Here is an 18,081-nt window from a genome sequence, read left to right on the forward strand (position 1 = left end):
CACACAGCAGTGGAAATTCACCAGTCCCCAGATGGTAAGAAGTGTCCTTGCACCACCACTGAGTTTGTATTAGGGAGTCTTAAATGAAAGCTCTTTGGGGGTTCAAGGAACTGGAAAGCAGCCTCTTCAAACATCTCATCTGAAGCAAGTCCTTAGAGGGTCCAAGGAACACCTTGCCTCATAGTAATTAAGGCTCTAGACTCACCTTCCGATGGGTCGTATCCCTGATGAGTACTTCTTCAGATTCCAGAACAGAATTGAATCCAAGATTCACCCTCAGTGACTCACCCTCTACAGCATGGGTTGGCAAACCGTTTCTGTAAAAGACCAGAGAATAAATATGTCAAGCTATGCAGGCTCTACTTTCTATGTTGTAACCACTCAACTCTGCCATTATGGCATAAAAGCAGCCATAGGCAATATGTAAATGAATGAGGATGGTTGTGTTCCAAAAAAAACTTTATTTACAAAGGCAGGCAGTGAACCGACACATGGACTTGAGTTTACTAACTCCTGCTGTGTAGCAGTACCAAGAAAAAGAGTCATTTGTTCTTCTGCTCTTCTCATTTGTTCAAAACTGGTACTCTAGTGGGAAGGAAGTCTGAAAGCCCTGACTCATGGACCTGGTTTGCCTCCCCTATGCCCGTGAGTCCTTCAGTCCCCCGGGTCACACTTACTTCTTCCCCAGTAGAACATCATTGCACCCAAATCCTTGGGCTTTAGTCATTTAGTATTTTAATTTGAAAATGTAAGCTAGCAGACAATGGCAGAGGGGGGAAAGAATTATAGACTAACCAGCAGATTATCAATGGGTTTGAATAGTTCTGCAGTGATTACTACTGAGGAGATTGGACTCAAGAGTCTTACTCCTTAGCTTTATGTCCTATTATGCTAGGGGTTAATGACCAAAGACAAGCTGATTGCCACCAAGGGAATTACTGGCAGTCTTTATTGATTAAAAATTTAAACAAAAACAAAACAAAAAACAGAGGGAGATGCAATGCCTTGGACCAGAAGTCAGAAGGTCAGGGACCCAGACATGGGTGTGACTAATTGTCTATTGTCTTTACATTAGTGATTAAATCCCTCAGAACAATTTTCTTCATGATTAGATTGGAATCTACCTGATTCACCTTGGCAGCCCCCTAAATAAAACCCTCTAAGACTCTTCCCAAGCTTTAGACAGAATCAAAACTCCCTGTTCAGTTCTCTGGCCTCAACTCTTACCACTTTTCTAAAACCCAAGTCCAAACAGCATTTTGGAACTAGAACTTCACCTCAAAATAATCCAGGGGGCCAGGGACAAATGAATTGAGATAATTGAAACAAGATTGGCTCTGAGTAACTGTTGGAGCTGGCTGATGGACACGTGCATGTTTGGTATAATACAGGATATCCTTCTGTATATGCTTGAAATTTTTCATAATAGAAAGTTTTATAAAAATCAAGAGTGTCTAACAGGAAAGGCAAAGTAAAAATATACAGTGGTTTTATCCTTCCCAACATCCCATTTAAAACAGCATTCCATAAAGAGAATTACTTTGGATTATAAAAGATATTGATTCAAATACAGGATCAATTTAAAACTTGCAACTCAGAACTACAATTTAAAATTACATGTCATGCTTTGCCTCACTGATTATAATTCCTGAAATTGTGTTATTCATCATTAATCATAATACACAAACTAGAAAAAGAAAAAAATCTATCATAGTTCTGGTAATTTTCATGAAAAAGTATAAAGCACATCACTCTTTCAAAAATATAAACAACTACTACTTCAAAAAAAAACAAAAACAAAAACAAAAACCCTATAGGGAGTAAAATGAGAAAAGAGACTAACAGAACATTCACTGGCCTGTGAATTTGAAATGTCTTTTCCATGATCTGCTAAGTGTTAGAAAGAATCATAAAAAGCCTTTGTATAAAAAGGAGTCTCAGTACTTCATCAAAATGGCATTGATCAGTTGCTGTTGTTTACAGCCTGACACTTCTTGGAGAGATCTCCATGCTGGTTCACAGATGAGCTACACTATTAATCACCCAATGCTACCTAACAGGGCATTCAGGCAGATGGTTTACTCACCAACAAAGCAAGCACCAACTAGAAAACCGAGTTTTGTTTTCCTTAATTCCTCCTCTTAGTTTTTGTTTGGGCTTTTTTTGTTCCTTTTGTTCTTATTAACTCATAAAGGCTAGAAATATCATTGAGGAGAGAGTCAGCTTTCAATTATGCTAGCATAAGAAAGAAGCACTCACCTCTCCATTTTGTCTCTGCTCCAAGATCATAACAATAACCCCATTACTCCCTCTATATAGGTAGTACACACACACCCCCTAAGGAAATTCCTGTCAGCCTCTTCTCACATAGTCTATACATCACTCAACAGCTTGATCATGAAAGTTAGTCAGAGAAGAATAACCAGGTTATTAAGAGGACTCTGGATCTTGTCCTTTGAAGAACATTTCAAAAACTAAAGCTCCATCCTATAGACAGATGACTCAAAGTCAAGCAAGTAAACTTTTCACCCTGCTTATGCAGCACCCAGTCCCCTCCAATTGAAAATAATGCTCTAATTCTCCTTTGGAAAACTACCCTTCCCTCACTGTCAGTCTGCGTAGTTCATGGGGGACTGACCCCACACATTAGCCCTGGGAATGGAGCAGACACATGACCTGACCAATCAGGGTACTGAACCCCCTTTTTCATTGATTGGCTTAGAAATGGACCCACACATAGTCAATTCAACAATTTGTGGGGCTCTCTTGGGTCTTTTGGGAAAGACATGGAATTTTTTTTTTTTTTTTTTTTTTGGCTGTGAAGCCACTACAGAGGAAAGACAGAGAGAAGGGCAGAGACAGATTACCAATAAAAGAACCCTGAGTCCACTTGTACCTAAAGCTGTTCACTGTGGGACTTTTCAGGCACATGGGCCAATACATCTCCAATTTTGTAAGCCACTTTGAGTTGGGATTCAGTCATTTTCAAACAAGAGAGTCCTGACTAACTTTGTGAACATAAGAAATGCTGTTATAGGCATGAAGTAATAGTATAATTTGAGTTCATTCACTGAGAAAATATTTATCTCATTCCCATGCTATGCCATGGTCTTAAGGATTTCTGAAAAACTCTGGCTCTCACAGATGACTAATTTATAAGTTGACCCTGTCCTACATAATAAAGGAACATTTTTTGAAAGGATAGTCTTTAAGGGAATAGGATTAAGGCAGAAATAATCTCTTTTCCTCATATAAATATTTACTGTCATCCATTTCTTATTTTTTCCAGCAAGGTAGATGCTATAAAAAGCTTATTTCCATAGGATGTTTTAAAAAGTAGTGGCTTAGAAAAGAGAAAAAGGACTTGCCCAAGAAACTCAAGAGTATAGGAAAGAAAAGAGACAAAAGAGCAGAAGGACAGGCCCAGAAAACAGACTGATCAGATTTTAAATACTAGCTTTGTCACTTTTTATCTCTGCATTCTTGAATAATTTAATTAGCCCCTTTAATTTCTGGTTGTTCAGTTGTAAATTATCAACAATTGTCACAACTCAGAGCATTGCGAGGATCAAGTTAGATATCATATGTAAAGAATTTAGCATGTTTTCTGGCACAGATTCTTACTGATGTTATCACCAATAAATTGGGTGTGAACCTAAGTATGTCTGTGCCCTCCAAAACGAGGCTAGATAGACTTGATATGATTGTTTTTCTCATAATGTTCTACCTTAAACTGTGTTGCTTCTCTCTGAGGTATTAAATAAAGATCTACCTACTCACCGTCTGCTGAAGTTTAGCTGGGCAGTTACAGGGGCTTTAGCCAATAACCTTTGTAATCCTAAAAACTTCTTGTCAAATGTGAATGAATGTCGATGCTCTAACAGAAGAGAGAAAACCATCCATGTGATGTTTAATTTTTTGTGTTTACATGACTGGATCATGAGCTAATCATATTTGGCTAAATATTATTTCTGTGTGTGTTTCCATAAGGGTGTTTCTGGAAAAAAATTAGTATTTGAATCAGTGGGTTCAGTAAAACGGTTTACCCTCCTCAATACAGGTGGTCATCATTAACTCTTTGAAGAGCCAGAATAGAACAAAAATGCAAAGAAAGGAAGGCTCTTCCTGCCAGATTGTTTCAGCTGACACATTGATCTTCCACCCTCCACAGTCCTGGCTCTTAGGCCTTCAAACCCAAATTGGAAACTGTTATCACTAGCTCCTTTGGTTCTCAGGCCTTCAGACTTGGACTGGAGACTCCTTGGTCTCCAGTTTAGAGACAGAAGATCACAGGACTTTTCAGCATTCATAATTTTGTGATCCAATCTCTCTACAGTGGTCAGGGACCACTGTGACAAATACCCAACAATGTGGAAGTAGCTTTGGAACCTGGTAACAGAGGCTGGGCAAATTTTGAGGTGCATGCTTAGAAAAATCCTAAACTTCCATCGACAAACCTTTAAAAATGACTGGTGATAACTCAACAAAAACAGGAAAGTTGCAAAGAAAGCCTCAATGTTCTTAGAGGACACCTAAGTAATCTTGAAAAGAATTTTGGTAGAAATATGGACAGTAAAGTCCATTCTGAGGAGTTCTCAAAGTGAAATGAGGATATAACAAGTTGTTGGAAACAGGAGGAAAGGTGATCTTTGTGAGAAAGTGGCAGAGGACTTTGTTAAACAGTGTTTGTATTCCAATATTTTGTGGAAGGTAGAATTTCCAAGTGAAGAAATGGGATATTTAGCTAAAGAAATTTCTAAGCAATGTGCTGAAGGTGGAACTTGGCTCCTCCTCACTGTTTATAGTAAAATGCAAAAAGTAAAATATAGCTTAAAAATGAAATTGTTAATCAAAAAGAAAGGAAAATTTAAAGATTTGAAAAATTCTCATTCTATCTTATTGGAAAATGGCCCAGGAGCCATCTGATAAGGAGATTAGTGTCAGTTAGCCATCTCAATCATAGATGCTATGCTTCAAGACAAAGGAACAATGATACTGAAGATGATTGAGAGAATGCCAATCCCACCACAGGCTCAGAGCACAAGGGACTGAGGGCAGAAGTTTCAAAGGGTGGGGCCACCTCTCTCATTCAAATGGGCCAAGATACCCCAGCCCAGGGTGTCAGGGGTGGGGCCCTCATAGAAAACTGCAGCACGGCTGTGCCTAGTGTTGTCATAACGTCAGAGCCACTCAGAAGAGCCAAGGTCCAGGAACCCCAGCCTGGAAGAGCTGCTCTAGTAGCTGGTGTGGGGCTGTTAACAGAGAACCATGGTGGGGATGAAGCCTAGGTAGAGGGTCACTGCCAGAGGGCAGTCCCAGCAAGTCATGAAAGTGACACTGCCAAGCCAGGGGACTTGGAAAGTAGAATATCAAGTCATAGAAGATTATTCTTGAGGCTTAAGGTCTCATGGAATTTGTACTATTAGGTTTTTAACTTATTTGAAAACTGTTATGCCTTTCTTCTTTCGTGTAACCCTTTGGGAAAAGGAATGTCTATCGTATGTTTATTCCACCATTGTATTTTGGAAGCACATAACTCGTTCGATTTTTGTGGTACACAGGGGGAAAAGAACTTTGCCTCTGAATCAATCATACCTGAGTCTCACTCATATTTGATTGAGATGATATTTACATGAGACTGGACTTAGACTTCAAAGTCCATACTAAAACAAGTTAAGACCTTTGGGGTTACTGGTGTGCAATGAATATATTTTTCATTAAAGAAGGACATGAATTGGGGCGCCTGGGTGTTTCAGTGGGTTAAGCCTCTGCCTTCGGCTCAGGTCATGATCTCAGGGTTCTGGGATTGAACTCTGCATCAGGCTCTCTGCTCAGCAGGGAGGCTGCTTCCCCCTCTCTCTGCCTGCCTACTTGTGATTTCTCTCTCTCTCTCTTTCTCTCTCTCTGTCAAATAAATAAATAAATAAATCTTAAAAAAAATAAAAAGAAGGACATGAATTTTGAGGGGCAAAGGCAGAATGCTATAGATTAAATTTCTGTTGTTCCCCAGAATTTGTATGTTGAAACCTATTCCCAAAAATGATGGTATTTGAAGGTGGGGGCCTTGGGAAGGTTATTAGGGTCATACATGTGGGGTCCTCATGAATGGGGTTGGTGGCTTTATAAATACATATACACACACACACACACACACACACACACACACACACACACACACACACATATACAGAGCTCCTTTGCCATTCTGCTGTGTGAGGACAAAGCTAAAAAATGGTCATCTATGAACCAGGAAGCAGACACTAACCAGACACTGATTGTGCTAGTGCCTTGATCTTGGACTTTTCAGACTCCAGAGCCATGAGAAATACATATTGGTTGTTTAAGCCACCCAATTTATGATATTTTGCTTTATATGCCCAAACAGACTAAGCCAATCCACATGGAGATATTTCTGCGGCACAAACAGGTGCTAAAGAGATATTTCTATGGTGTATTTATCCCAGGACCTCTCAAACCAGCAGAATAGGTGACCACTTACTTTGTCCGCATTTGTGGGTACATGAGAATCCATCCATAAAACAGAACAATTGATCGTGTCTATCAGGAAAGTGGACTTGCACAGAAAAATGACTCACCAAACAACTCTGGAAGTACTTAAGCAAAGATACCAGAGTAAATCTCAGATTTATGAGCATCACCAAAAATGTGTAGGTTTATAGGTGTAGGGCTTCGTTGGGGGATAATAAAGACTTTCTAAAATTGATAGTGGCAATGATTGCACATACCTGTGAATTTTACACTTTAAATGGGCAAACTGTATGATATATGAATTATTTCTCAATAAAGCTGTTAAAAGGAAAGATAATTAGAGTGGCCAGGATTGGTTCTCTTGGTCCATATCTACACAAGTCTTGTACAACCATAGACAGAGCAGGAAAGCAATGAGATACCACACAATTTATGCTTGAATTACAAACTATAAGCCAAATAGTTTGATAAACATTTTATGTTGTTCATTTAATTATCACAAGTTGACAGCCATTATTATTATTCCCATTTCTCAGAAAAAAAGAGTTCAGAGTGGTTAAATAGTTTTTTCACTACTTGTCTACCAGCTTGTAACTGGTTACAATTAGTTAACAACATAGTCCTCAAATCTATGTCTGTCTGTGAAATCATAGAATAATGTATATAGTGATCTCTTCCCCTAGTTATTGACACAGAACTCCTAAGCCCCTTGGAATTTCTTCAGTGATGGAAGCATGTTTTGTTCTAATGAGGTAACCTTTGATGGGCTCCTAGATAGCTGCTGGATAGAGGCTGGTCATCAGAAAAGCCAGGCCATGATAAGAAGCTTGGAATTTTCAGTCCCACCCACACCATCCAGGGAGGGAAGAAGGGCTGGAAATTGAGTTAATAATTGATCATACCTATGTGAGCAATCTTCCATAAAAGTCCCATTAGCATAGCTTTCAGGGAGTTTCTAGATGGATGAACATATCCACATATCCAAGGGGACAGAAGCTCTTGCATTGGGGTCCCTTCCAAATTTTACTGTATGTATCTCTTCATCTGACTGTTCATCTGTACCCTTTATCATATGCTTTTATAATGAACTGATAAATGTGAACACTTCCCTGAGTTCTGTGAGCTGTCCTAGCAAATAAATCCAAGGGAAAAGTGTCATAGGAATCTCTGATCTGTAGCCAACTTAGACAGAATTGTGGGTAACCTGGAACCCAAAGTGGGCAATAGGATCATAGGAGCAAGTCCTTGACCTGTAGGGTCTGTGCTAACTCCAGTAATTGTTAGAACTTAACTGAATTGTAGGGTCCCCAGTTGGTGTCACAGAATTGCTTGCTATGAGAAAAACAAAACAAAACAGCACCGATCCAATATCAGAGATGTGAGTGTGAAACAATGTGAAAATAAAGGAGAAAACAGGAAGAAGAGTGAATTTTTTGGCTCAACCTCGTACCCCTATTCTTTACCACCAATTATATACCATTCTCCATGCTGCACTCACACTCTTGTCAGCTTCCTTTGTTTGAATTAAAAAAGCTATTTACAATTAGTATATACCAGGACCCCAGGATGGGCAACAGCTTAGTTTGCTTTTGGATTGCACTGTTAAAAAGACAAACACCACAAAAACATACATATACATGATCTTTTGAATTACAGATTTTAAACACATAAAAATAATATTTTAATTTAGCTTACTTGGTTTTGATTATCATAACCATATGAAAATAAAGCTGCCACAATTATCCTGAATTTAACCAAATTTACTTTGTCCAACTAATTCATACACCCAGTTTAGCTACTCTGACATTTTAAACAAATTCTGTCAACTTATTTGGAAATTTATCCAAATTCAATGTTAATGAATTGACTTATATGCGTTTGCACATGTGTTTATAAAGAAAGAAAAAATAACCCTGATCTTGAAAATATTAAATGGAAATGAACAACCAGAAATAATTTAGCCCAATGCCTTTCATTTTCAGGTGAGAAAAATTAGGGTCAGGGAGGCAAAGACATTTGTGAGCCTACTGCTTAAAAGGACATACCAAGGGGCGCCTGGGTGGCTCAGTGGGTTAAAGCCTCTGCCTTTGGCTTGGGTCATGTTCCCAGGGTCCTGGGATCGAGCCCCGCATCGGGCTCTCTGCTCAGCAAGGAGCCTGCTTCCCCTTCTCTCTCTGCCTGGTGCTCTGCCTACTTGTGATTTCTCTCTCTGTGTCAAATAAATAAATAAAATCTTAAAAAAAAAAAAAAGGACATACCAAAAAAAGTTCAATTTACAGTACCTGGGTGGCTCAGTCAATTAAGCATCTGTCTTCGGCTCAGCTCATGATCCCAGAGTCCTGGGTAGAGCACCACATCAGGCTCCCTGCTCAGTGGGAAACCTGCTTCTCTCTCTACCTGTTGCTCCCCGTTTGTGTGCTTTGTCAAATAAATGAATAAAATCTTTAAAAAGAAAATCTCAATTTATCTAACTCTAGGAGAATAACAAGTTTAGGCAATGTTATGTAAAGCAATTGCTCCAATTTTCTCACTTTTGGTGTTTTTAGTATAAATGTTTGGCATGTTCTTATCATGTTCGCCAACGTTTTCACCACCAGAGACTTAATATATTCTTTCACCGCAGTCTTCATTTCTTATGGGATCTACAATTTATTTCAACATACCTGAAAATAGACCAGGGATTTCTACGTGCATGTGTGAACTAGCTTTAGTATATAACCTGAAAAAAGCTAGTTAACATTTTCAGTACCTTAATCGGGACTACTGACTCCAGGGCTAAAAGCTCACACAAGGTTTAGCTCTTTTTATCACTTGTCAAAATCAAAGGTTTGGTTAATTAGTGTAGGATATTACAAACACCCTTATATGAAAAGACAGAAGAATCTGGCAAGCCTAGAGACATACTTCAGAATAGCGCCTAGGACTGGCATTATAAATACATTAGTTCAGATATTGATGCAAAAGGTTTGTGTCACCTTTCAACAGGAAGGTTAGAGATTCCCCTGATTCAGGTAGCTCTATCTCTAGTGAACTTTTCATATGGTCAGGTCTTGTCTACTTGCTCATATCTGTGGCAGAAAGCAGTCTGTGAACTGCTTTTTTATAGTGTGTAGCTCAGTTGCAAAGTTGTGTAGGATGAAACTTAATAAGCTCTTGCTTCTAAATCATGGAGGCCCCTGAAATTAACAAATAGCACCCAATAATCATAAATGACCAAATTCACTCAGGTCAGTTTGCAAGAGCACTCTGAAATATTCTGGAGTTTGAACAGGTGCAATTTGAGCACTATCAAATATTTGGGGGCCACATTCAAGATCAAATTATAGAAGAGGCTCTAATTCAATGGTTCTTGAGTCTAGCTGGTTTGGAATCACCTAAAGAAGTGTTAAAAACACCAATGACTGTCTTCCTCCCAAACTGCTGAATCAGACCTCCAGATGAGACCTAGTTAGGTCTATTTGTCATAGTTTTCTAAGTGGTTCTCAAAAAGCCAGCCAACCTGACACAAATTCATGAACCAACTGGCCTTTGGAAATCACAGAGCAAAATTACCCTTACAGTTTTTTTTTCCTATAATTCTATGTTTTTTATGATTCCTGGCTAAAGAAGCCTTTATAAGATCATTTGAAATATCCATAGTAGAGAAGGCAAAGTAGAGAGATAGGAAAGAGAATCAAATGATGGATCATGGAAAGAAAAGGTGGGTATTTGGGGATGGGAGATACTATAAGAATTCTAGGGGCCCCTGGGTGTCTTACTGTGTTGAATGCTGCTTGGTTTCAGCTCTGGTCATGATCTCAGGGCCTTGAGATGGCGCCTGTGTCAGGCTCCACACTCAGCAGGAACTTGGCTTGAGATTCTCTCTCCTTCTGCCTCTTTTATAATGAACTTGCTTGCACTATCACTCTCTCCCTAATGAATCTTTTTAAAAAAGAATTCTAACTATCTCCTTATTAGGGCCACTAAATAGACAACATTTTTTACTTGGAACTCAGAAATCAATCATAAGCTATCAGCTTACCTTTGCCAACTCTCAGTTAAATCCCTGGCTAGAGTTTGTCTCAAGCAAATGAATTCTAGTTATTCCTCCTAACTCTTGTTGGCAGAACACAGGACATTCACCATCTGCTAAGCTTTGCATTGGCAATAGGTAAACATTGTCTATTTCCCCAAGGCAATGAACAGAAAGAGGTAACAAATCACAGTAGAGTTGAGGGTGGGGCTCCAATGCTCTGGCTGTGTGATTCCCCTGGAAACTATTTCTGCAGCTGGCAAAAGCTTACTTAACTAGCCATGGGCAAGAACCTAACTCCTAGGCACCATACTAATGCAACTGGAGAACTATGTGAATACTCAGATGTATTTCTTACACATTTTTTTCTTCCTTTACACATTCTCCAAACTTTGGCGTTTTAAGTCTGAGGTTACTGAGAGGTTTCCTTTTTGTCAAGCCCTGTGTAGTAGTGACTAAGATCCAGGGTTCCCTGCTCTCATGTAGTTTATAGTCTAGCATGGAAAACAATTAATTGGGCAACTGAGAGTGTTCTACATATAACGGCAGGAAGAGCAGGTGCTCTGTGGGCACCTAGGAAGTGCTGTTTAGTGAGACTGGGTGGGGTGCTATAGGGGAAGGATTCTCCAGGAAGTTGTTTTTGTTTTTGTTTTTAAGACCCAAAGGATGAATGTGACTTATAGAATATAAAATAGAAAAATATAATATACATCTATTACATGTAAATATAACATAAATGGAATATGAAGTAGTAACACTATTTGAGAGAGCCTATATATCTTCACCAATATTGGTATGCATGAAGCATATAGGCAAAGATGGACAGCAGCAAGAGTTGAAGCTAAAAAAGATACTCAGAGTTTGGATAATAAAGGTCTCTTAGACTATGCTAAAGAGTTGGCATTTTATCCTGATGACAATAGGAAGGCCCTGAAGGATCTTAAATCTGAGTATATTAAGATGAAACCCTTCATTGGGGCATTGTGCCACCCTAAATGCTTTTGTTCATTATTCATTCAACAGAGATTAACAGTGCATCTGCTGTTTGATAGCACCACGATCAGCAGACAGGTATGGTGATGAACAAACAGAAAAGGCCCATGTTCTCACAAAGCAGGAAAAATAAATACACATGAAATATAATTTCTGATCATAATATTTACTTTGAAGATAATAAAATGGAACAATGTGATAGACATGAACAAGCTGAGGCTGAGCATACAGGGCTGTTTTTGACAGTGGAGTCAGAAAAGACCTCTCCAAGGAAGAGATGTTTGAGATAAGACAGCGACAGGAAAGTTTGGGTGAAGGATGTTTCAGACAGAGGAAACAGCAAGGGCAAAAGAAACTGAATTAAAAAGCAACCTGATAGGGTTCTGGGATCGAGTCCCGCATCAGCCTCTCTGCTTGGCAGGGAGCCTGCTTTCTCCTCTCTCTCTCTGCCTGCCTGTCTACCTACTTGTGATCTCTCTCTGTCAAATAAATAAATAAAATCTTAAAAAAAAAAAAAGCAACCTGATATTTTAAAGAAAAGAAAGAATATTGGAATAGCATCAATGTAAATAGAAAAGATAAGAATATGAGGTTGGGGGGCGTCTGGGTGGGTGGCTCAGTGGGTTAAACCTCTGTCTTCGGCTCAGGTCATGATCTCAGGGTCCTGGGATCGAGCCCCGCATCGGGCTCTCTCCTTGGCAGGGAGCCTGTTTCATCCTCTCTCTCTGCCTGCCTCTCTGCCTACTTGTGATCTCTGTCTGTCAAATAAATAAATAAAATCTTTAAAAAAAAAAAAAAAAGAATATGAGGTTGAACCAGAGAAGGAGTTTTGAGCACCTACTTCCTTTAATTTCTGGGAATGCATTCTTGAACATAAGAGAACATTTTCCCTTCACATATTCCTAATACTCTGCCCCCTTTTCAGGCTTTTCCTAAGATACCAAATCTTGCCTTATTTCTTTGTTCATATTTCAGGATCCTTATCCTTCTGATATCTTCTGGAAATATGGAAACCAGCTTACTCTGGGTTTCCTAGGACTTTACATTTTCAACACTGAAAGTCCTGTATTCCAGGAACACTCAGTTGAAGATAAGCAAGGACAATTGGTCATCCTATTGAGGACGCCTACTTTGATCTCCCCAGGATTAGGATATCATAGACACTCGAGAACTATTTCCTATGTAATGTTTCTCAAGAGATGGATTTGGAGAATCCATCAGGATTCACATCACCAGGACATCATGGATCATGGCAAAGAGTTTGGACTGTATTGGAAGAACAAAGGGGTTCAGTCCTAAAGTATCACCAATGTTATATTATATATTTATAATAATAATATATTGTCACATATCTACTTCTATGTGACAAAGTCCCCTAAAACTTAGTGCTTATGATGACAAGAATCACCTATTTGCTCTCAGAGATTTTGTGGTCAAGAATTCAGGAATTCCTTGGTTAGAAACTGTGGCTTCGGTGCCTCATGGGCTACAGTTAAATGTCTGTCAGGGCTGCAGTTACCTGAAGGCTTCAATGGTCTGAAGGATTTGCTTCCAAAGTGGCTTACTCACATGTCTATCAGACTAGTGCTGTTTGGAAAATCTCAGTTCCTCTCCATGTGAAGCTCTCCACAGGGCTACTTGAACATCCTCACAACATGGTGGCTGGCTTCTTCCAGACCAAGTTATCTAAGTGGTCAAGGTAAAAGCTCAATGCCTTAGGTCACTACACTTGACAATCAAACTCTGTTGCACAGTCTCCATAGCATTCTTTTGGTCACAGCCTTGAGCCAGTGTGTGATGGGACTATGCAAGGTCACAAATACCAGGAAGTGATGATTTGGAGAGACCATCTTGGAGGCTGACGACCAAAAATGTCCCTCTAAGTCCTGGCTTATTAACTCACTAAAGAATGTTCTTGCTCATAAAGATAAATAGATGAGTCAATATTAGTTTACTACGAGTCAATTTTTACTAATATAACTACAATGTTAGAAGACACTTGTAAACTATAAGCTACTGATGCTATCTTTACAAGTGCTTGAAGGTATCATGACACTCGGGTCATGCTCTTAAATTAATTTTGCCTCCAAGAGTCATCAGACCTCTACTCATGGCATTAGCCAAGTGTATAATGCTAATCCACTTAACTCATTCTACTAATTCTGTCTATCAGATTTTTAGGGGTCAGAGCCAACAAGGAAGAGTCACACTCACTGAGACCTGGAACTTTGATGCTTGCTTAGCTCAGAACGTCTGGTAGTGAACTTGGCATGTGTGTCTCTTTACAAAAGACTCATGGAAGGTTTGGAGTCAGAAGATGAATTATACCTGTGTCTCTACCTGAAATAATTCAAAGATAAGAGAGAAACAGCATTGAAAAAGTACAAAGCCCTTGAGGTAGAAGTGTTTGAAAAAGCAGGAAGACAGGATAGTTACATTGGAGTGAAGGCGGTAGTGGAGGAGTTCAGAGAATTAGCCAGGGGCCAGATCTGCAGGGCCTGTAACAGAGGTGAGGACTCTGGATGTATTCTAGTGCAATGGAAGATAGCAGAGAGTTCATGCATAGGAAAACAATGTGCTTTTAAAATGACGACTCTGTTCTTGTTCCTCTACAATAAGCCAGAGAGTTCTCTGTCTGAAGTTCTAGGTATTTATATCCCCCTCCTTTCCTCAACCAGGTCTCAAATGTCATCTCACCAAATAGGACCTCCTTAACCTATCTAAAATAGGACCTTCCCAACTACCTCTTATTCTCTGCTTCCTTACAGGGCATTATTTTCTTAGTAGCACATATTATCACTAGATGTAATAATGTATTACCATCTGTTTTAAAAATAATCTACTCCCCTTCTCAAGATCAGGCTATTGCTTTAGGCATGGGGGTCAACATTTCTAATACAATATGGAATAGATTATCAATAAATATTTGTTGAATGAATGGATTTTGAATGACAACTGTGATTTGTGTGTGTGTGTCCCCAGTGGGAAATGTTCTCTCACACCTCTTAAGTTCATTGGTTATAAATGAAAAGCAGTCATACTAAAGAAAAACTGATCACTTGGCATGGTTATCTCGAAAGCTTTGGAGAGAAATTCTTAGACCATATTTGGGACCAGTAGGAAAGAGTGTCATGATTAATTAGCAATGTCTATTGTGTGCATGGGAGCAGAGCATATGATGTATTTGCTCAGTCTTCCACCTACACAAAGGTATTTAATTTTACCTTAGATAGGACTTAGCTCCCTCTGCTTTGTATTTTGATCATATGTGCCCATGCTTTAGTTCCCCATTTAACAAGCAGATTTTTTAAGGCCAGAAATCATTTGTCTGTGCCTTAGTTTCCCTGTGTGCAAAACAGAATTGATACTGGATCTTCATATTATGAGAATTATAGAAGGTCACGCATTCTCATCAGAGAACGATGCCTGGTCCACAGAATGTGCTCAAACGTGTTACTTTTGTTACAGTAATAGCAATAATGATAATAATAATAGGTACTTTAACACCTAGAATTAAATAGTAAGCCTTGTACAAGTAGGTAACAAAAATTGCTAACAAAGGCAAATGAACATTGTTCCTGAGGCTAAAAGCAGTGAGTGAGTTGCTATAAAATATAAACACTTGTTATTTGTAGAAACACTTAAACATTAGCAAACTTTTTTGCCAGTTTCATGGGATCTTAGCAAAAGATGGAATAGCACTTTGAGAGGTCTGTTGGAGGTCTAGTTCACATCTGAATTGTACTTTTAACCTTATGCCAAGTTAAGAAAGCACATAACAAGAACAAAAAAGGGGTGAATTACTACCTTGCATATCTGGGATGGATACTTAATGAAAGAAAGTAAAACACCTCCAAAATCTTGAATTTAGATTAGCACCATCCTTTTCCTTACCATAAATTCAACAGAGCACTGTGAGAACATGGGCGAAGTGACTCCTGCCAGTTGAGAGTCTTAATTCTGAGAGCTCCTTGGACAATGGGAACAGATCAAGTGACCTTCGGGGATAAGCACCAAATGTCCTTTTCTGTATCAGAAGCACCATAGGCACAAAAATACATCTGCCTTCACCCCAGTACTGCAGAGTACAAGCTGTTTCACCTCTCTTCACAAGCCTGTCTGTGGCTGGTTACAGACCCAGGTTAATTAAATGGGAGGTCTCACTCCCTTTAGCCCCCTGAGATACCACCTATAATTATTCTGCTAGTTAGAGATGTCAGGTCTTTGGATTTAGGGTATCCAAAGTGCATTCAGTCCCTGAGGATGGGGAAAATGGTTTTATAATAGAACTATAAGGGACTACATTTGGGGAAAGATAGAAATCCTTTGTGGCACTAAAATACCCAGGAGAGAAATCCTTCAATGCCTGTCAAGTGATGTGCAAAATAATGATATTAATCTTCTACTTTGTGCCAAACACTATGATGGGCAGTGTTTTTAAAAAAAAAAAAAAAGGTGAAACATGCCCTCCCTTCAAGAATCATATCCTTCATTAGGATAAACAAAACATATCCAGAAGCAAATGAGAAAGGACCATACAAATCCCTGGAAAGATAATAAGACAGTGAAGAATCTAGACTTGGGATCTAGATAGACCAGAGTTTGAATCTGACTATGACTTTGGGCAGTACTTCTCCTACCTGATCTTCCATTTCCCCATCTGCTAATGGCAGGATTTATTCCAGAAAGTTGTTATAAGGACTCGATGATTAAATATATATAAAATGCTTTATTGTAGTGGCTGGCACAGAGTAGGCACTCAATGTACCCATTCCCTCAGCAAATGTTTAACGTGCACACTGCGCAAGTTGTTAGATTCTGAAAACAGGACAGACACAGTGCCAGCTTACCTTCTAGAATGATCAAATGATTTGAAAGAGGTTAACACCACCACCTGAGTTCTCACTGTGGGCCAGGTACAACAATAAGCTAAGCAGGTAAGCTCAGCATTTTCTCATTGATAACATTTATGAGGAAAATTAAGAGCTTCACTATTAAAGACTTGATAGTCTATTTGGGGAAGGTGATATCTGAAAGGAGGCCTACATAATTTGCAGAAGCCTGCCAAACAAAGGACTGGAAAAACAACAACAACAACAAAACGAAAAAACAAACAACAAAAACCACCCCAGCTAGAGTGACAAAAATAAATGCTGAATGCTACTAGTAATAGCATAACTTGGATCTAAATGTCATAGTACAGGTTATGTGAGAGGAAGGAGTTCAGCAAAGTGATATGCCAGAGCGGGATGGAGACAACAGGGAGTTCTGAGCAGAGAAGCGTTTTAGTTAGATACTGAGTAGTATTTAACAAAGACCACCAAATACAAAAACACTAGCACCATTCACACACCATTTCAAGCAAGGGCTCAGAGGAACTTAAAGTCACTCCCACTGGTCTGCCTATTGTCCATGACTGCCTTTGTACCACAATGGTAGAGGTGAATAGTTAAGACAGAGACTGCTCATCTAGCCCACAGCATCCAAAATATTTACCATCTGGATTTTTTAAGATTTTTATTTATTTTACTAATTTCTTTTCAGTGTTCCAGAATTCATTGTTTTTTTTTTTTAAGATTTTATTTATTTATTTGACAGAGACAGAGATCACAAGTAGGCAGAGAAGCAGACAGAGAAAGAGGGGGAAGCAGGCTCCCTGCTAAGCAGAGAGCCTGACGTGGGGCTCGACCTCAGGACTATGAGATCATGACCTGAGCAGAAGGCAGAGGCTTTAACCCACTGAGCCACCCAGGTGCCCCCAGAATTCATTGTTTATACACCACACCCAGTACTCCATGCAACATGTGCCCTCCATAATACCCACGACCAGTCTCACCCAATCTCCCACCCTCAACCCCTCCAAAACCCTGATTGCTTTTCAGAGTCCATAGTCTCTCATGGTTTGTCTCCCCCTCCAATTTCCCCCAACTCCCTTTTCCTCTCCATCTCCCCATGTCCTCTGTGTTATTTCTTATGCTCCTCAAACAAGTGAAACCATATGATAATTGACTCTCTCTGCTTGACTTATTTCACTCAGCATAATCTCTTCCAGTCCCGTCCATGTTGATACAAAAGTTGGGTATTCATCCTTTCTGATGGAGGCATAATACTCCGTAGTGTATATGGACCATATCTTCCTTATCCATTCGTCCATTGAAGGGCATCTTGGTTCTTTCCACAGTTTGGCAACCGTGGCCATTGCTGCTATGAACATTGGGGTACAGATGGCCCTTCTTTTCACTACATCTGTATCTTTGGGGTAAATACCCAGTAGTGCAATTGCAGGGTCATAGGGAAACTCTGTTTTTAATTTCTTGAGGAATCTCCACACTGTTTTCCAAAGTGGCTGCACCAACTTGCATTCCCACCAACAGTGGAAGAGGGTTCCCCTTTCTCCACATCCTCTCCAACACATGTTGTTAATTTTGGCCACTCTAATTGGTGTAAGGTGGTATCTTAATGTGGTTTTGATTTGAATCTCCCTGATGGCTAATGATGATGAACATTTTTTCATATGTCTGTTAGCCATTTGTATGTCTTCATTGGAGAAGTGTCTGTTCATGTCTTCTGCCCATTTTTTGACATGA

At 39.4% G+C, this 18,081-nt stretch overlaps 1 long non-coding RNA gene across 1 annotated transcript in view; it reads right to left on the reverse strand.

Annotated features, from left to right (window-relative positions):
• Window positions 1-213: 213 nt before the first annotated feature.
• Window positions 214-18,081, reverse strand: part of LOC125100743 (uncharacterized) — a 229,100-nt gene continuing 211,232 nt past the window's right edge. Inside the window, exon 5 of the long non-coding RNA XR_007127641.1 lies at window positions 214-317. This is a non-coding gene — a long non-coding RNA (uncharacterized LOC125100743). The remainder of the gene's footprint in view (window positions 318-18,081) is intronic.

The sequence above is a fragment of the Lutra lutra genome, chromosome 5, assembly GCF_902655055.1.
Source record: "Lutra lutra chromosome 5, mLutLut1.2, whole genome shotgun sequence".
NCBI lineage: Eukaryota > Metazoa > Chordata > Mammalia > Carnivora > Mustelidae > Lutra > Lutra lutra.